At 41.6% G+C, this 19,566-nt stretch overlaps 1 pseudogene; it reads left to right on the top strand.

The window, feature by feature from the left end:
- The window catches only part of LOC126993276 (plasma membrane calcium-transporting ATPase 2-like), a 157,307-nt pseudogene extending 139,764 nt beyond the window's left edge, over positions 1-17,543 (top strand).
- The last annotated feature ends 2,023 nt before the right edge of the window (positions 17,544-19,566 follow it).

The raw sequence follows: 19,566 nt of genomic DNA, 5'->3' as shown, positions 1-19,566 counted from the left end.
AATTTTGCACAGGTGCTCCTTCATCCATGGCAAGGACGGCAAACTAGAAAATTTCTCAAAGTCAATGCAAGATCGTCTTCTTCGAGAAGTAATTGAACCGATGGCATGTAACGGTCTTCGCACAATCTCTATTGCATACAGAGACTTTGTTCGAGGAAAAGCTGAAATTAATCAGGTGAGTTACACTCTTAGAATTATAAGTTGAGTTACATCCTTAGAATAACAAGATAAGCCATCCTCAAAACATCAATAAAATGTGAAAAATATTAATTCTATAATTTTTACACATATTGATGATATATATATATATATATATATATATATATATATATATATATATATATATATATATATATATATATATATATATATATATATATATATATATATAATAGGCTCAATTAGGTTGATTAGCATATTTTACCACATTCTGGGACTGATTTCTCTGTTTGCTCCATTCCATCCCTCAGGTACACTTTGAAAATGAACCTCACTGGGATGACGAAGACCACATAATTAGCAACCTGACCTGTCTCTGCGTGCTGGGGATTGAGGACCCAGTGAGACCAGAAGTACCTGATGCAATCCACAAGTGCCAGCGAGCAGGCATCACCGTGCGCATGGTGACTGGCGACAACATCAACACTGCACGCTCCATCGCCTCCAAGTGTGGCATCCTCAAGCCTGGCGACAACAGCCTTATCCTGGAGGGAAAAGAATTCAACAGGCGAATCAGAGATCCTACAGGCAAAGTGAGTCATGGTCTCTTTATTCTCCCTGTTGTGAATGAGTGCGGGTTGGGATTAAGATGTAACCTTTCCTTTCAGAGGTTAGTACACAACAGAGGTTGATTCAAAACTCTCTCCTGCAGGTCCAGCAACACTTGGTGGATAAAGTTTGGGTTAACCTTCGTGTGTTGGCGCGCTCCTCCCCCACCGACAAATACACGCTGGTAAGGGGCATCATTGAGAGCAAAGTGAGTGCCAACCGGGAGGTGGTGGCAGTGACTGGGGACGGCACCAATGACGGCCCAGCACTCAAGATGGCTGACGTGGGCTTTGCCATGGTGAGTGGCTGCATCAGTAGTAGTGCAGTTGAGGTCCTTTCATTGATGATACTTGAGGACTGGATGTAGAGCACAAAGTTCAGTTCTTCCCTGATAATGATCTACAGTAATTGTAGAATGTGTACACCCAGCTGGCTTCTTAATGTTGTTGGAGGTCCAGTGTTTTTTAACAACAATATTGTGCCTTTTGATGTTCCGCATTGGTTTTAACCTTCATGTTTGTGTCTCCCTCAGGGTATCGCTGGCACTGATGTGGCCAAGGAAGCATCAGACATCATTCTGACTGATGACAATTTCACCTCCATTGTGAAAGCTGTTATGTGGGGACGCAATGTGTACGACTCCATTGCAAAGTTTCTACAGTTTCAGCTGACAGTTAATGTTGTTGCTGTTATAGTAGCTGCTCGTTGGTGCGTGTGCCATCAATGATAGCCCTCTCAAGGTATGGTGCTTTTCATCATGTTGGGCAAATGTGTTGGTAGAGTTATTTGATGTCTAGATCCCACACAAAAGATTTATTTGTATGTATTTACCTGGTTGTGATATAGAGGAAGCGAACTCTACATGTAGGGCGTCACAGTCAGTATGTGCGACTACCAGCGTGAGGCCCCAAGATGTGCAGCACAGTCACTGCTCATCAAGGTTATTTAAATATTGCTTCATTTACTACTGTATTTCAAAGTTTTCATGCTAAACATGAAGCAATTAAACACCCTTTTAAAACACCTAAGTACTAACTTATGACATGATAATATCAAGGGCACATTAGTGTCACTCAACATCCATAGGATCTTCATCCCATCCTGACACAACACTTGCACCTCTTATACAGCACATTTCCACTGCACGTATGTGTGATTGCTGTGCTACCCTCCACATCCATATCTCTGATGCATATGACTTTACCTTTATCTTTTAACCTTTACAATTGTAGGCAAAATTATACTCATGGTCTGAATCTTTTAGGCTGTACAAATTTTGTGGGTGAACCTCATCATGGACACCCTGGCGTCACTGGCCCTGGCAACTGAGGCCCCCACGCCAGACCTCCTGCAGAGGAAACCGTACGGCCGCACCAAGCCACTCATTTCCCGCACCATGATGAAGAACATCCTGGGCCAGGCGGTCTACATGATCTTGATCATATTCCTTTTGTTATTTTATGGTGAGTATTAGGCATTTTTTTCTTGACATTATCATTATTATTTATTTATTATTGTTATTAATATATGCCTTTCCCGCTTTAGCAGCAACATTGTAAGCTGAGTTTGAATGTAAAGGTTTTAGTTCATGTTTTCAGAAAGTCATAACGGCCATTAACTCTTCCTTTGCCACATCTGTCCCAAAGTAAAAGTATGTCATTGTGATGTTCCAAGGCAGCAAAGATTTCAAAACATTCTCAGAAGTGTAGGATGTCGGTTTCATCTAGTAGCAGTATTTTTTTTTGCCTGAACTTTAATCTTTTTGAATACTATTGGAAACCTAAATATGTTTTCTATTTTCAGGTGATAAATTGTTAGACATAGACTCTGGGCGCTATGCAGCCATCCGTGACCCTCCCTCTCAGCACTTTACCATCATCTTCAACACCTTCGTCATGATGACTCTCTTCAACGAAATCAATGCACGGAAAATTCATGGACAGCGGAATGTTTTCCAGGGCTTTTTTAGCAATCCCATTTTCTACAGCATTTGGCTGAGTACACTAGCAGCTCAGGCAAGTATCCCAGTCTCTTAAGATTAGCACTTATTGTCTTTATTGTAATAATGATAATAGTTACCACATTTCAATATAACATCTCCCTGTAATAAGATCCAGAGAACTAAATGGCTTATGTTGTCGCACCTCTCATCCCTGTCAGTCAAAGTCCCACCTCACTCACTCACCATGAGCATGTTCTACTGACATCAGCTTAGGATTCCCAAAATCTTTGCTTCCCACTCTTTAACTCTTACACAGAATTTAGGGTTTCTTCTTATTGTAAAAACAGCATCATAACCCCAATTACCTTGTACATACTTCACACCTTTCTCGTCCCTTGTACAGGTTGTGATAGTCCAGTTTGGAGGGCGAGCATTTTCTACTGAGGCTCTCTCTCTTGAACTTTGGCTCTGGTGCATCCTGTTTGGGAGTGGAGTGCTCCTCTGGGGGCAGGTTGTCACTTCCATACCAACCAAAAAGCTGCCCAAAGATATATTCTCGTAAGTTAAAAAAGTAGAAATGTTTGCACAGATTTAACTACTTTTTTTTTCAGGTAAAGATGTCAAAATCTTTTATGCAATGTTTAACTCTTAGAGCATTAGATCTGTTGATTTGTGTCTCCTCTGTGTCAGCCTGTTTGTTTATGTACTGCTTTGTAAAAAAATGTGTGTATATATATTTTCACTGCACTGTCCACATGCATATGTGGTAAATGTGTATGTAACTGTCTGAGCAAGCTCAAACTATAAAACTATGTAATTAAACTTGTCTTTAAGACTTGTTTAAATCAGCTTTTAGAAGCTTTGCTTTTCTGATGTTTAGATAACACCATGTGACTGCATTAACACGCAAAGACTGACAGGCAGGTGGAGGAAGTGAGCCAGTCATCACCACGATGCAGTGGAAGTAAACTGTTGCTGCCATTTCAGATGGGGTTCTGGGGAGCCTCAGACAGATCCAATTGCTGATCTTACCACTGAAGACAAGCTCGACTCGGACGGCAAGGACAGCAAGCGCACGGGTCAAATTTTGTGGATCCGTGGCTTGACCCGGCTCCAGACTCAGGTATGTTTCTGGGTTCTGGTCAGAGTGTCACATTTTTTTATTCCTCCATCTCTTTCTCCAACGCTCCTTCGAGGTGAACTGTGACCTGAGGTGTAGAGTCAAGCCCCTCCCTAATCAGTTGCTGTAGCCCACTAGCCACCCCTTTGGTGTAATGTTGTTTTGCTCCCACTCCCTTGAGATGGATCAGCACCTGATCATCTCCCCCTCACACACCCTCCTTGTTTAGTTCAAGCCCTGCAGGTCAGTTGTCAGCTTTCTGACAAATTGAAAGTAAGTAATGCTCTGAAACCCCAAGTAACAGAAGTTTTATCTGTCCAAAGACAAATGAAAAGATTACTAAATTTTTATTTTATTAACAAAATTTTCATGTGCTTTCCATTGCCATGATGATGTTTAGCATGTCAGATATTTGAAAGTAAGTGGTAAGTGATTTCTTGTGTGTTCTTTTAGACTAAAGAAAACTAATGTATTTACACAAGATGCCACATGTAATATAACATTGACCTAAACTCACTCTTCTCTGTTGTTGTTGAACAGCATTTTGCCTGTGAGCAGCTGCTAAGTGGCCAAGTGCATGACTAAATGTATAAACTATAAAAATAAATTAAGAGGGCTAAGAGCAAGTGAAAATGTGAGAGACACCTTCTGTAAATATGTCTGTAGTGTAGAATGAATGAGTACACAACCCTGAGCCTCCCGGCGGCCATGGCCCTGAAGGGATGGCATTAGTAGACGACTCTGGGGCTACTCAGGTCACAGTTCAATCCCTACACAACCATCACCACCATCACCACCACCATCACCACCACCACCACCCACCACCACCACCACCACTGCCGCCACCCGGCCATCACCACTTAGGTCACCAGTTGTCATTTTTACAACCACATGGAACCATCATGTGTGTGTAACATCTGCAAGCAAGAAATGTTAAACTACAAAAAAAATTAAACCTCCCTCATATAAAACTAAATCATAAGCCATGATTTTTCTTAATTGGAGAACAAAAGCATTAATTTTGTGACAAAAGAGCAATATGAATTATTGATTATGAGCCTTAAGATATTGCAGTCCTTTACCTTCCATGCTAATGTGGTGTATGTAAGTTGTAACATTATAGTCCATAGTCACCTAAAGGTGAAACAACCAGAATCTGGCTTAATCATTTATTTTAGTGGAAATATCATGGTGTGGTTTGTCTATCTGTGCTTCTGAGTAAGTGTTGGTAATCCCAGCATCTAGCACAGTGCATTGAGAGCTTGAGCCTAGTGAAGCTGTGGAGCTTTTAATTAGTGACAGACACAACTAATATAGAAAACATTATATTGAGGATTTTTTGTTGTACCCGGTGGTAGTGGACTCAGACTGTGTACATCTGTGACAGTACATACGTGTGTGTGTGTGTGTGTGCAAATAAATATCTATATATATATATATATATATATATATATATATATATATATATATATATATATATATATATATATATATATATATATATATGCACACACAAAAAAGTAAGACATATTGTTGTGTCAATGTATTGTAATTTTTTCATTAGCTCAGCTATAGTTGTCACAGTCCTTTACGAAGTGACAAATATTGTTTAATTGATATCTCTTTATTTAAGTTATGTCAAACCCATTAGTGCAGTGAACACTGTGTTAGCATACAGATATATGAATGTCTTAACTTTTAACAGTTATGCTCTCTGTCACAATGGAATGCATTTTTGACACCCTTGGACTAACCTTTCTATTTAGCGTGACAACCCAGCAGCGTGCGCGAGTGATGATGAGTGTAGTGTTCATTTTCTGTCCCTGCTGGTGGCATTTTCTCCTAACAGGGCCTGGTGTGGGTGTTCCTGAGTCAGAGTGTTCAGTTTGTTTTAGTAGGAATTGGTGGTTTTGTTGTTGCTGTAGTGTGCCAGCCAAGAGCTCCTTGAGGCTGCAGCACATTTTTGAGTTTCAGAGGAATGGAGGCATTGTGACGATTTTCTCCTTGCAGGTTTTGACACTTTTACTAATTGATACATTGCATGGTTACCAGAGGACTTTTTTGATACTAAAAGTCAATAGATGATTTATTTCCTGATTGCATCTGATCTTTGCAGATTCCTTTTTTTCCTCCCGGATCTGATTGGGCTCTTCTGATAACCACTATGAAGGTTACAATGTCTTGACTTCCTTTCCTTGTCATTTTTTTCATAATACATCTGATAGAAAATACTCAACCCAATAAATATATACACGTGTAAACTCCTGTGTTGTGAGATTAAAGTGCTTTCATAAAATAACATTTCCCTGAGCATTCAATTTAACCCTTGAATATTATTATCTAATAATAAATCACAAATACAGCAAGAGAAGGAAATGTCTCTAAATGACAGAGGAGTTCATTATGTATATATTTATACACAATTCTTTCACAAACACACAATCATGAACACTTAAAGATTTATACTCTCTACAGGGTACCTGTGTGATAAGTCATATGTCTGTAGCCTTGTTGAAGTGCTTGCCTGCGTGTTACATCATCCATGGATAGTGTGTTACCCTGGATAGGCTCCATCATGTATTAGTCGAGAGCAGAAAGTGTTAACATATGATAGAAAATGTCATATCAAGGCCAGTGTGATGTTTACATGTGTTATAAGATGATACCCTTATGTCCATTCTCATCATGCAGCTGTGCACCATGTGTGACTACATCAAGAAAAATGAGAAACTTGAAGTGTGTGTCTTTCATACACTGAGCTCTGCGTGACCCCAGCAGGACAACTGTAGTGATAGGTTTTGTGCCAGCCAGGTAGTCTGCCAGCCAGCCAGTCAGTCAGTCAGCCAGTTAACTATTCCATGTCCATCATCAACCTGTTTTCTTTCAATGCAGTAGAAGTGCATTAATTATGTGGCAAGTTTTATTATCTGTATTTTTTGTGCCATTTATTGTATTTCCATGCTCAAGCATACCATTATCACAAGCATTCTTCATATCTTTTATTGAGGTTTCTTGACAAGAGATCTCTCCAGGATCTTTTTTATATTAATTGATTCACTCGCGCTTCATCCCTTTCCCTTGAGGTAACGGCCACAAGCCTCTAAGCCTCTGGAGGCCTGTGGGCCGACGTGCCTTCCTTCAAAATTTTGACCAAATCACTGAAGTTCTTGAAGCTAAAACTTGTCACTTATTAAAAGTAGAAGCACAATCTTCATGTGCATTGATTCAAATCTGCAATTGGTTATGTCATGTAAACACTTTGTTCTCCTCAAACCAGTGTTTTGAACCTTTCTTTATTGCAATTTGCAAGATCTACTTGGCTCACACATTTCATAATACAGTATTTTATGTGCCTATACGTTTCATCATTCACTTTAATTTATCAGATTTGTTTTCTATATTTCACTTTACGTTTGTCATTAAGTTTGATTTGTAATTATCTTTTATTACTATTTATTATCTCCTGCCTCCTGGCTCTGCTTCCCCTGCCTCCCCCACATGAACCCCTGGTCAACCCATGCACTCCTGGCGCATCATTACCATAGTGCTAGAACTTGGTTGTTCCTTTGCAAACATGATTGCTACTATATGCAGTACCCATACCCGCCAATGTCAGTGCTGCTTGAATATTAGAAGTTTAATGGATGTAATATATATTGGTCCTAGATCTGAAGATTTTCATAATTTGACTTTGTATTTGCTTACCTTCTTGCCAGACATATTTACAATAGCAAAGCTAGAGGTGATGTAATTTTCAAGAGTAAGAAAACCCCCTAATTCATTAGCTAGCTCAGTTCAGTCTTTTGTTGTCTCATTTCAGTCTACCATCCTGTTATTTTTCTTTCTTAGCTTCCCATTTTTATCAGAGGCTAATTTTTGTTGCATTTGGCTTCTTCCAACAAGACACAAGTGTGAGGGCCACAGTCCCATGGTGTCTGACATGGACTGTGGTCTTTCTGCAGATATTTTGTTAAGTATAACTTAAATCATATTGATGCTTTGCCTTGTGCTGCTTCAGGGGTCTGAGGCACAAAGTTCCCATCCGTCAGTGGATGGTGACTTCTGCATTTTGTTTCCTTTAATCATTTTGGGAAGCCAATGTAACTTCTGGGTGTTGTCTTTTATTATTTTGATTTTCAGCTCTTCCTCAAGTTTGCATAATCTCATGTCTTATTCTCATGTTTTTTTGAGTGTTTACCTAATATTGCTTTCTGTACCGCTGTACTGTTTTTATTCATTTTTTGTGTGTTTCATTGGTCCACTCAGGGTATTATTTGATGGTACCGATACATTTTTTTTATATCTTCCCTCCTTTCATCATGTTTTCCCTATCATTTACAGGTTTATTTGGTTCAAAAAATATATATTATGCCATTGGACTTGTGAGTTTGAGTAGATCGGTCTTGCAGCTTTGTTTGTGGCTCTCCAAATTGTTTTCTCTATCTTTCTGTCTTTATCACTCCAGTCTGTACAAGTTACACCAAACCTAATGGGACCTAGGCCAGCCAGTGCTGTGTAAGGCAGTTTTGTGGAGTTTGCCGCTTCCCGAAAGGAAAAAAATATTTTTTGGCATTTGGCAGCAGTGATACCAATGCAATTATCGAAGGGTTGGGAAATTCGCGCTGGCCCAGTCAACTCTGCCTCAAGCCACTAGCCCCACTCCTTATCGTTCCTATGACCTTAAAGGAATTAAGAGAGGCGCGCCCGGCAGCATGGTGTCGGTTTCCGCAAGACTTGGCACTCCCCAGTGCATGAAGACCAGCCTAGGTTCAGTCTTTCTTTTGGTTCCTTTACTTTTACATTATAACTTTTATTTTATGATAGAGTTTTTCAGTTTAAATATGCATGATTTATTTCTTTTCACTGCTGGGCATGCAAGTGCATGCCTAATAGTCATAGGTGTTTTCACTCCTGTAGCTCAGCAGAATCAGGTAGCAGCTGTGCTAACAAGCAATATCCTCGCTGCCCTTGTTCTTGAAACAAGTGTGCGTGTGTGCCATATGTTGTGTCCTCCAGGGCAAGTGCGTGCAAGTAGTGGCAGCTGGTCCCTCCTGTAATGTCTACTGACCACTCTACTGGCCACCTGCTGAAATCTCTATGCCACACTACTATGTAGGCTCACTCTGTATCTGCAAGAACCACTCCAGCCTCTTCACTTTTCATAGTCAAAATCCTGCCCTTCATTAAGGATATACCAGTAACCTAAAAGGCTGACCCCAGTGTTCTATACTATCTTATCTTTCAAAAGTAAAATAGTTTTTGCAATATTGTAATTATTAAATTAGTGTATTTTATATTAGAATTTAGGTTCCCTACTATTAATTCTCTGCTGCACTTATAGACACTTGACTTTGTGAAATCTTGTCTTATTCTCTGCCATCCCCAGCCCTCTACTAACTTTTATTTTTGATTTAACAGTAACTTTGTTTTGCTCCTCCTGTGACCGACACCCAGGGTTTTGTAACAGGTTGGTAACTGTAGTCATGTAGCTGTGCAGCTGTTGTTGTCTCACAGATGTCGTAATGCTGTTGCCCCTACCTGAACCCAAACACCTGTGTTCAAAATTTTTCCCAGTGTTACCCCAACCTTGAGTGGAATCCTTGAACTAAACCCCAGCTAACGTTGTGACCTGTGCTAAGAGATGGAGTGTGTAGACTGTGGCTAGAACAAGAGGCTAGTATGTTTGTTTCTTTGTGCTGCATAGACAGTTTCCAATGATCCTGACGGGCGAGCAGCCTCAACACTGCCATGGCCCAGTGCCTAGTTTGTTGTGCCCTGGCTGCCACTGCTGTGCTCGCAGCTTGCATGTTTCTAGGTCGCCTCGCCAGGCCTCCGTCACACATGGCTGCGTCACACCATCCTCACCCAGTCTTCAACAGCCTTCACCTTCAGCCTCAGTCTCCTTTCATTATAACTTATGATTATTAATTATCATGTGGATATGACTAGCCAGTCTTAGTTCCTTTTTTAGTTTGTTTATAGCACTGTGTTACCAGTGATTTGTCTGGTGAGTTTTATTTTTTTAATTTTTATGTGTTGCTACTAACATGTTCATGATGAGATGTTGATGTACTGTTTACATTATTGTGGGGGTTTGATTGGATGTCCCGTCCCGTTTGCAGTTGAGAGTAATACGAGCATTCAAGTCCACCCTGGAAGACTTGGAGGAACGGCGGTCATGCCATAGTTTACACAGCTTGCATAGTATGCGCAACTCGCGCAGTCAGCAGGGCAACCGGCCCTTGTCAGACATCACTTACATAGATGAGGACTCCATGAAAAGCCCAAGTCCCAATAGTGGCAAGCGGTGCGGGTCGTGCAACACTGCAGTGCGCCTCGTAACGCCCATCGAGGAGTCATCACCCACCACTGCCGAGAACGCCCCCCTGGTACCCCCTGGCAGCCCCCAAGGCGGGCCTGCAGCAGCAGCAACCCAGCAGCTGGGGCAACACCGACCCCACACCCACGCCAACACACAAAGTACTAAGTGCTGCCACCACCACCACCACCACCTTGCTGGCACAGCCCCCTCCTCTCCGCTCCTCCAACCTCTCTCCCCGCACCACTTTAACACAATAATGGCTCAAACTCTCCACTCTAACATGGCAGCACACTCCAGCACACTGCAACCCCCCCCCAAGTCTTCACCGTCAGAGATATTTAATTTGGTTCATGAGACTAGCATCTGACCCCCTCCTCAAGACTGATTGTGGTCCTTTCTTTGCCATTTATCAACTTTTCAAATTTTGATGGGGTGCTAGCCAGTAACAAGCAGACTTATCCATCTTTCCATAGTCTTCCTGTATTGTGACCCCGACCAGTCCTGTGGCCGGCCGTATAGCTAATTCTCAGTCTTGCCCTCGCCCCTCTCTTGCCACAGTACCCAGTGTCACATCCCTACCACACACACTCATAACCATGCTTAACCATTATTGCTATTGTTTTACTCATGTTTTGCATTATTATTATTATTATTATTATTATTATTATTATTATTATTATTATTATTATTATTATTATTATTATTATCATCATTATTATCATTATCACTATCATTATTATTATTATTATTATTATTATTATATTATTATTATTATTATTATTATTATTATTATTATTGCTGTTGTTTAATCTTATTATTTATTAATACCATATGCTTATCCAATACCACTCCATTTAGTTTTTAATTGCTTTATAACCTTGCTTCTGCAAACCATGTTTTTTTGCCTTGGACATTTTTGTGGTATATTTGTTTTTGTTGCTGCCATCCACAGTATTTCAGTAGTAGTGGTAGTAGAAGTAGCAGCAGTAGCATTAGCAGTAGTCGTAGTTCTCCTATCCATCTCCTCTTCCTCCTCGCTTTTTCCTGCGCCTCTGCCCCTGCCCCCCTGACTGGCCCGTCGTGGTGGGGTGGCGGTCAGTGCGGGCTGGGCTGCTTTTCTGGTGGGTGGAGTGTTGGGTGTGCTGGGGACTGAGCACTCTGTTGCCTCTCACTACTCCCTCTTGCCTTGTGCCCTGTGAGGCTGAGTGTTGTGGTCTTGCCTCCCGCTTGCCACTTCCCGCTGATGATTGGAACAGCGTAAAAGGGTTGTGGTGGTGGGTGGTCTGCAGGCCAGCCTGGCTCCCAGCGGGACTCTTGCTACAACAGACTGAGACAATATCTCACGTGCACTTCACTAACAACTCCCGCCTCAGCTGTCACTAGTCTAGCGTATGCCAGGGTAACTAACACACATCTTGTGTATTGTTCATTTCTAAAGCGCAGCTAGAGGAGACGTGGATTTGCACTGCATGTTGTGTTTTGTGTTGTGCATTTATTTCTTTATGTGAAATTTGCAAATGTGGTTATGGAGAGTGCCAAATAGTGAAATGTTTCTCCAGCTTTGGAAAAAATAATAATAATAACTTAACATTAAATACAATGGAAAGTGTATAAAAATAAGAAACCAAAACTTGGAGACCATAAAGGAAGCTTGCCCTGGTGGTAAATGAATCCTTAGCCTTGAGTTCTCCCTGTCTGTATGAGTGCATCTTTCTTCCCAGCCTGTCCAGTCCCACACATCCTCTTCCCCATCCTCATTTGTATCAGTTACCTTTATTTTCTTTAATGTTGAGTTTCTTATTGGTGGGTTTGGGTCGCTGCTCACACAGAAATAGGCTTGACTGGCTCCTGGACATCAGAGTTAGGGTGGACCGCAGATGCAAGAGGGGGCCGAGACCTCCTTAATAATACTGGAGTTTGATGTTAAGCTCCTTGAGGCTGGACCCAGGACCTCACCCCTGATCTAGCAGCCAGTGTGATGTTGGCAGCTGTTTAACACTAGCCAACCTTATTATTGGCCTGGCTCCTCCTCATCATCCAGAGAGATGCATTATATTAGCAGCTCCTCATTGAACTGCTATTACAGGCTTCATATTTTATTTTCCAGCTCCAGGGAATTGTTTATTTAGGCTTTGACTTAAAACTGACATTCGTTAACTTTTAGAAGATCATGGTGTTGAGCGTGTCATTCTGTTATTTTCCCTGGTAGGAGGATCAGGAAGGAGAAACACATGATGGGGGTGAGGTATGAACCCGAGCATCTTTCTCTCAGCCCCTTGTACCTGAGCTGCTCTCAGTGAGTAAGCCACCGTGCTAGACACCTCACCCGCAGCATTAGCCCAAATCTACGGTCCTCAACAATTAGTGGCTATTAGAGCAGGCCTATTTACAGTATTCACCTGCATAATCAGTTCTCGCTAGTGTACCCACAGTAGTGACTCTTGCAGCGGTAGTTGTCCATTGGGTTTCCATCATTATTATTTTTAGTCAAGTTGTGCTCTCTGTGCATGAAGATGTGTTTCTTCTTCAACGGTCCCGGAGCCACACAGATCGTGAGTTGGTGTCCTGAGTGTAAGCGTATTAATCCCCGCGTGCCCCTGTAATGTCTAGGCGAGTCCCGGGTAGGTGTGGACACCCCGTGTGCTGTCTGTAGCCTCTATTCCACTACTGCTGCTCCACTATCCCCTGCACACCACACAGTGTACATACACCACTCGGCCGAAAGGCTGTGTGCCGCCTTGGATGAGGTGTGGAGAAGACAAGGGCACGTATCTGTGGGCAATGAGGTGACAGCAGCCACCAGTAACCAGGCTGTGGGCGCCCATGGTGTTGATGACCGTGTGAGGCATCGTGTCCTTATCTTCTGTTCACCTTGCTGTATAATACATCCCTGGCCAGCTCTAACTTACCACTGTAGCTACTCGCCCTCACCACTGTTATTATTCTCATGGTTCAGGTCATTGGAGGCACGTTGCAGGAGCGGCTGATACCCGTACCGTATAGCAAGACCTCCACAGACCAGGCTGTAAGCTACACCCCTCTCTCTTGTCTCTTCTTAGACTCATATTTTGGACTTATGTGATCACTCGCTCACTTCCCCTCAGTTCTCTGCCCTTGGTCTGTGCTGTTTGCTTCTTTACTTTCATGGAAGCTGTAGGTTGGTTCAGTCAGTGTATTTTACCTACAAAGGTTAATCATTGTTGATAACAAACCATCCTATGCTGCCTCCAGCTGTCTCTTACACAGAACAAGTTACACTGTCCTATTCCTAACTTTTAAGCTAAAGATAAATCCTTTACTAACTTTTTCTTAATAATAAACTTGTCCTCCTAAATTAAATGACCAAAGAAATGCATGTCTCTCTCTCTTTACATATTATATATACTTCAGTATCAATAGAAATTGTAAGAGATTGTGTAAGAGACCTAAATTGTGTTTGATTTTGTGGAGTTGATTTCAGTTTTGTTGATTTTGCTTTAATCCAGCCTTATATTTATTACTTCCTTAAACTGTTTCCTGCATGACACTGAGCGACTTGTGACAGAGACCTAAGTGATCTAGATGGCACTACTAGATAGACTGTTTTGCCTATGTTGAGTGTTATTTTGTGATAACGAACAGAAAATACCTGTCGTAATACGTGGTTTTTACTGGTTTTGTTTTTTGGTTGTTATTTCTTGACTTGTGCCAGCTGGTGCATACATGTGATGATGTGTAATAACTGGCATTTGTGTCATTTTGTATCATACCTGTTTTTCAAGTAAGATGTCTGTGAATGACAGGCATGGAGGTTGCATGATCTGTGTGTGCAAGTCATTCGCCACTGCAGGAGTCGTCACTGCAGCGTGTTGTTGTGTTCCTATCCTTCCCAAAACCTCCCACCCTCATGTTGTGACTGGACGGACTTTGGGTGTGGGCAGGGTGCAGCTGCTGCCCTCACTACCCACTCTTTGTTTGAGCTAACAGTCTGGTGCACCACTGATGGCACAGGCCCTGGAATGGCTACCTCCCGCCATCATTGCTGGGCTAATGTGGACTTATCTTTTCCATAACTGACTTTACAACTCTCAGATCATAACTTCTCAATGATGAACCACAAATTACCAAAAAAAAAAAAAAATCAGGAGACCGAAAACAGGACTGATAAACAGCATTGAGGGGGTTGTGGGTCTGATTAAGGGAGCGCGCATGACCGCATGAGCACAAGACTATGGACAGCCTCCAGCCAACATGCAGTGCCCACGTTCTCTGGCCGCCAACTCTTTGTCTTGATGTGTGAAGTGTGTGTCCACCGGCATCAGAGCTTTTCAGCTCCGTTACTCGTGTAGATCCTATGGCAGCCAGCAACACTCTCAAGTATTTGTAAAGTGCACGATCTTTTTATTGTCATCCTATTTTTATTTTCATGTTAACCACTTTGTGAATGGTTTTTAACCTCTGTTTTCTAACTTGTTACTTATTTACTAACCATCATAACTCTCTTCTCTGTATTGGCACCTAACAGGCTGTTTTAAGCCAGCTATAATGAAGATGCAGTGTACACGGTTCAAGTTTGGCATGGGATCTTTGCAATGAGCATGACTTTCTGCTTGTGTGTGCGAAAAGTGGGTGAGCTTCGCTCCTGCTGCTCACTGCTGACTTTGTTGCGTTCCATGGTTGGCAGCAAGGCACACTCCTTACCCTTCTCACTTGTCAACAGCTCTCACAGTAACCCTCACAGTCAATTTTAAGCTCTCGTCTTTAAAAAACACTTTGCCAATTATGTCTCATGTTTCAGTGAAAGTAAAAAAATTATACTTGTTTTATTCCCATTGCTCATTCCTATTGAGTGTTAAAATGTCTTGGACCAGTGTAGCTAGTGTTTCTCCTTGTTTGGTGTTTTGTACTATGTGGTTTAGTTGTGTCCAAGGCATACATACTTCAACATCTTCCCCAACTAAAATTGTTTGTATGGGCTCTCCCCACAGATTCGAGTAGTTAATGCGTTCCGACAGGGGCTTGATGCTCGGCCTTCCAACCCTAATCTGGCGGCGGTGCTGAAGAAGCAGTCGTCCCTGAGCAAGAGGCTGTCTCAGGGGTCATCGCTGGAGTATGCTGACCTGTGTCCGGACCCCGAAGAACTCCAAGTGCCCGAGATCGATGTGGAACGCTTGTCCTCACACAGTCACACGGAGACAGCTGTGTAGACTCCTGTTTTAGGCCCTCATGCCACTTTCTCAGGGCCAACTGCACCTCCAGCAGCACTGGCAACAGCAGTAGTGTGATCAGCAGCAACAGCAGCAGCAGCAACAATACGAGCCCTTGACCACCACCACAGCAGCTAGTGGGCACCGCGTGTGGTGTGGTAACTGGGTGCTGGGCTCCGCTGTGGCTAAAATTGACTGACTGCCACAATCAGGGTGACTCAAACGGGAACGGGCATTGAAAGACAGCCCATATGTGGGAGGAACAACAGCTGTGGGGTCTCTGCAGATTCACTCGAGTGGTGGACTGCTTACGTTCCCACACTATTTTTGTCTTCCGGGGGGCATTTTTTGCTCACCTGCAAATACCCACCCTGAGTACACACCTGTGAAGGGCACGTCCACCCGTGTCCTACCTTATGGCCGTACCTGGTGCACAGACACACTCACTGGTGTATGCCAAGGACTAACTGACAGTGTGCCGCGCCCCTTGTTTCATTATGTCCTACTGTTAATAGACTTGTGTATAGTATCGTAAGGGTTGTTATTGCATAGTCTACAATTATAGATATGGTAAAGGGTTTTTGCCAGAGGGTTAGATCTGTTGAACATTACTAAGGACAAATTACATTATACCTGTAGTCAAAGGATGTTTTAAATCTCTCTAAGGAAGTTGTGGAAAATTGTATATTCATGAATGTTCTTGGTTCTTGTTTTCTAAAACCATGTTGGCTGTTCCTGATGCTAGAGTCTATACATCTCTGTTTTGTTTATGTTTGGCAGTATTGTTTTGTCCATTTGCTGTGTATGAAAGGTGAGTCTTAGGTTGTATGACTGACGGTACCTCTTAGCTTAAGTGGTATGATCGTTGCGTTGCTACAAGTTGTGTGGTAAAGCTAGCCTTGCTACAAGCCCGACTTCACGTCACACAACCACCACTGATGTCTTGATTTTATTAGACATCTTTGCATTTAATACTAATAATCCTAACATCATGGGGGTAATTTTTATGGAGCAATAGTTGTTTTGAAGTATATATAATAGAAATGATGCTTGTCAATAATTCAATCACTAAAGGTAATTGTCATGTTATGTAATTATGATATTACAAATAAACTGGTGCATGGTTGTTTCCAACCTTATCACCTGTTACAATGTTGGCTAGCCAATGGAACCAATCCTTATTGTTGTGCCCATGTGAGGAGCACTCCAGAGGCCTGCAGCAGATACAGTTTGCCCCAGGAGTCAGCTCTTACAATTTGTCACATCCCTGGAGCACCAGCTTGTCAGACCTAGGGCATACTAAGAGCTTTGACTACGGTTTTGTAGTAAAGATCTGCAGGGGCCCCTCACCCTAACCCACGGGATGTGTTGCCAGCCTAGCTGCCAGCATGCCATGTCCCCCGACAACCCATCACCTGCTCTGCCTTGTCCTGTCCTCATTCCCTGGTCTTCTATCACCACTACCCTCCACCATCACAACTCTGTTCCTGGTTGACTTGGTGTCTGTGTGCGTGGTCCGCCCCCTCCCATCCTGTTCTTAGATGTGGCAAATATGCATTAGTTTTAAGTCAGTTCTCTGGGCTGTTCACCAAACCATTACACATAACAAATTGTAGTCAATAGCAAACAGTTATTTCATTCATTTCTGTAGAGGAAATGAAAGATTTTCTAAATACTGAAATGTTGTAAATCCAATAAATGTTACTGTAAACTGGTAGAGGTAACCAAGATAAAACCTTCTGTAAATCTTCAGTCATTTTGTGATGCTCGTCTCTTGATATGTCAGCCACGACACTACTTTAATATTTTGTTTGTCAACTAATTCTTGGACTGAGGAAGTGTAAGATCAGTGAACTTTGATAAAAAAAGGCCTTGTACTTCTTCTCTTTGTCCATTATCTGATGTGTGTGTGTGTGTGTGTGGGTCCGTGGGTTGTTTGTGGAGTGTGGAGCGGCAAACATGGAACTCCCATCTTGTTCAGGAAAACGGGAAGAGCAACCCACAGTTTGGTTAGTGTTGTGGTGCGTGCTGGGATGACACGTCCCTGCCGCTGAAGCAGCTACAGAAACTCTGCCACCACCCACGCACTCCAACGCGCGTACTACTTTAGATTTTTCGTGGATATAAACAAATGGCTTCTATTGTTAATAGGAAAGAACATTACTTGTTGAGTTTGTTAACTTTAAAAATACAGGTTTTCAAGAGTCCAAATCTTTTCTTCATACTCCTCATTACATGTTATTTTATATAATTTGTTAAAAGATTGTATCAAAGTTAGCCAAAGGCACAATTCATAAAGATAGCTCTTGAACCATTGCAATGTATATATCAAAGTAAATATTGTTGGATATTCGCCTGTGTTTCCTGCACACACGATGAAGCAACAGGACTTTGTAGACCAGTGCACTGACTCGCTTTATTTATAAGTAAAGCTGCATGTATCACCTTTGATTAAATGACTTTATACACAAAACTGTATACAGAATTATGTAAATATACTAATCCAAGGTTTTATAAGCATTACTAGCCTAGCTAGCAGTATTTTTTATGTGTGTTATAATGTGTATGTAGAGTGGGAGGGAACTCATGTCAGGGGAAAGTGTGGCTATCAAAACTCTCAATTCACTCAATTTCAGTAATATATATATATATATATATATATATATATATATATATATATATATATATATATATATATATATATATATATATATATATATATATATATATATATATATATATATATATATATATATATATATATATATATATATATATATATATATATATATATATATATATATGACCACTTCCTCTACCTTGGACTGCTTGCCCTGATCCAACAAATTTTGCTTCAGCTTTCACTTCATATGATTTTTCCCCTCACTTCATCTATCTTTTCTCTGCCTCAGACTATCCTCCCCTTTTCTTTTTCTAAGACATAAGATGTGAAGCTAACCATGTGTTTATCACCTGCCTGAGGATGCCACAGATATGGTGTACCCATTTCTTCCATTGGGTCACCCTCCTTTCTGAAAGGCTCCCCATAGCTGATAAAAAAGAATTCCCACTACTACAGAGGCCTTGAGGACAGCCCTTTGATAAATCAGTCCCCTGGCTCTCTCAGCTCCACTGAGGGACATGATGTCTTTTGCCAAGACTGTCCTACCTGCCACTTTGAATCAGAAGTTGCTGCATTCTGCTTCAAACATTGGCCTGACTAAGAGAAGCCTGACAAAAGCTAATTGTCTTGATTGAACACTTAACCCCAATGCCTAGCTTACCTCCCTGCTAACTTCTTTCACTCTAGTCTACTACTGGTCCTGCCACCCCTCCCCTTGCCTCTTTCCTTCATCTGTCTTTTACCCCCTTGTGGAGTATGTGAGGATTTCTCTCCCACTGACATGATCTTTACCTTATTTCTCATTATGAAACTCAAGATATGTGCCTACAAGAAACTTTCCTTACCCAATAACCCAAACCAATCCCTAATTACCTTCCTTCAAATCCTTTGTACTTAATTTCTTACTTAACTGTTCATATATCTCTCACCCTAGTACCTACTTGGTACTGCTCCATCTTTCCATACACCGCTATGTCTTTTTCATTTACCTTGCTTCCTTCTGGCAATAGGGCGATATTCAGCACCTATTTCCCTTGAACTCCATCATTCCTCCATACTCCATGCATTCTGCTGAGTTTTCATACAGAATCACTACACCTTAGAGAGTTAACACTTTCCCTCCTTTGATGAATTCTGTCTCCATCTGCTTTGGCCATTTTTGTAACCTACAGCTGTTTTCCCCTTGATACTGTGTCATCCTCCCATACATTACTGAGACTTTAATACATTACCCTGCTTTTTCCCTTTACATAACCTCTATCTGCAATATGGCCTGATGCCTGGCTCATATATTCCCCCTCTAACTAATTCTTTCAAAATTGTGTTCATGAGACATTGTTTTTTTTTATTATTTTATTTTCCATCACTTGTGATGGACCATGCCTTAGGTGCAGTACTTTCTGAGATGTAAAGGAAACTCTAGGAGCGGGCCAAAAGTTACTGTATATACATTTTGAGGTGAAGCTGTCAACAATAGAGTGGTTGTGCTACTAGGAAAGGATGCCACGCCAAGCGGGTGGTAAGGGGTTTCCTACTTCCCTTGTAGATTCATCAATGTCTTATAAATATCTGAAATAATATTGATTATTGTCGTATGGAAGCAGT

Source organism: Eriocheir sinensis, unplaced genomic scaffold (assembly GCF_024679095.1).
Source record: "Eriocheir sinensis breed Jianghai 21 unplaced genomic scaffold, ASM2467909v1 Scaffold595, whole genome shotgun sequence".
In the NCBI taxonomy this organism is placed as follows: domain Eukaryota; kingdom Metazoa; phylum Arthropoda; class Malacostraca; order Decapoda; family Varunidae; genus Eriocheir; species Eriocheir sinensis.
The sequence above is the reverse complement of the archived record's forward strand: the minus strand, read 5'-3'. Positions and strand labels throughout refer to the sequence as shown.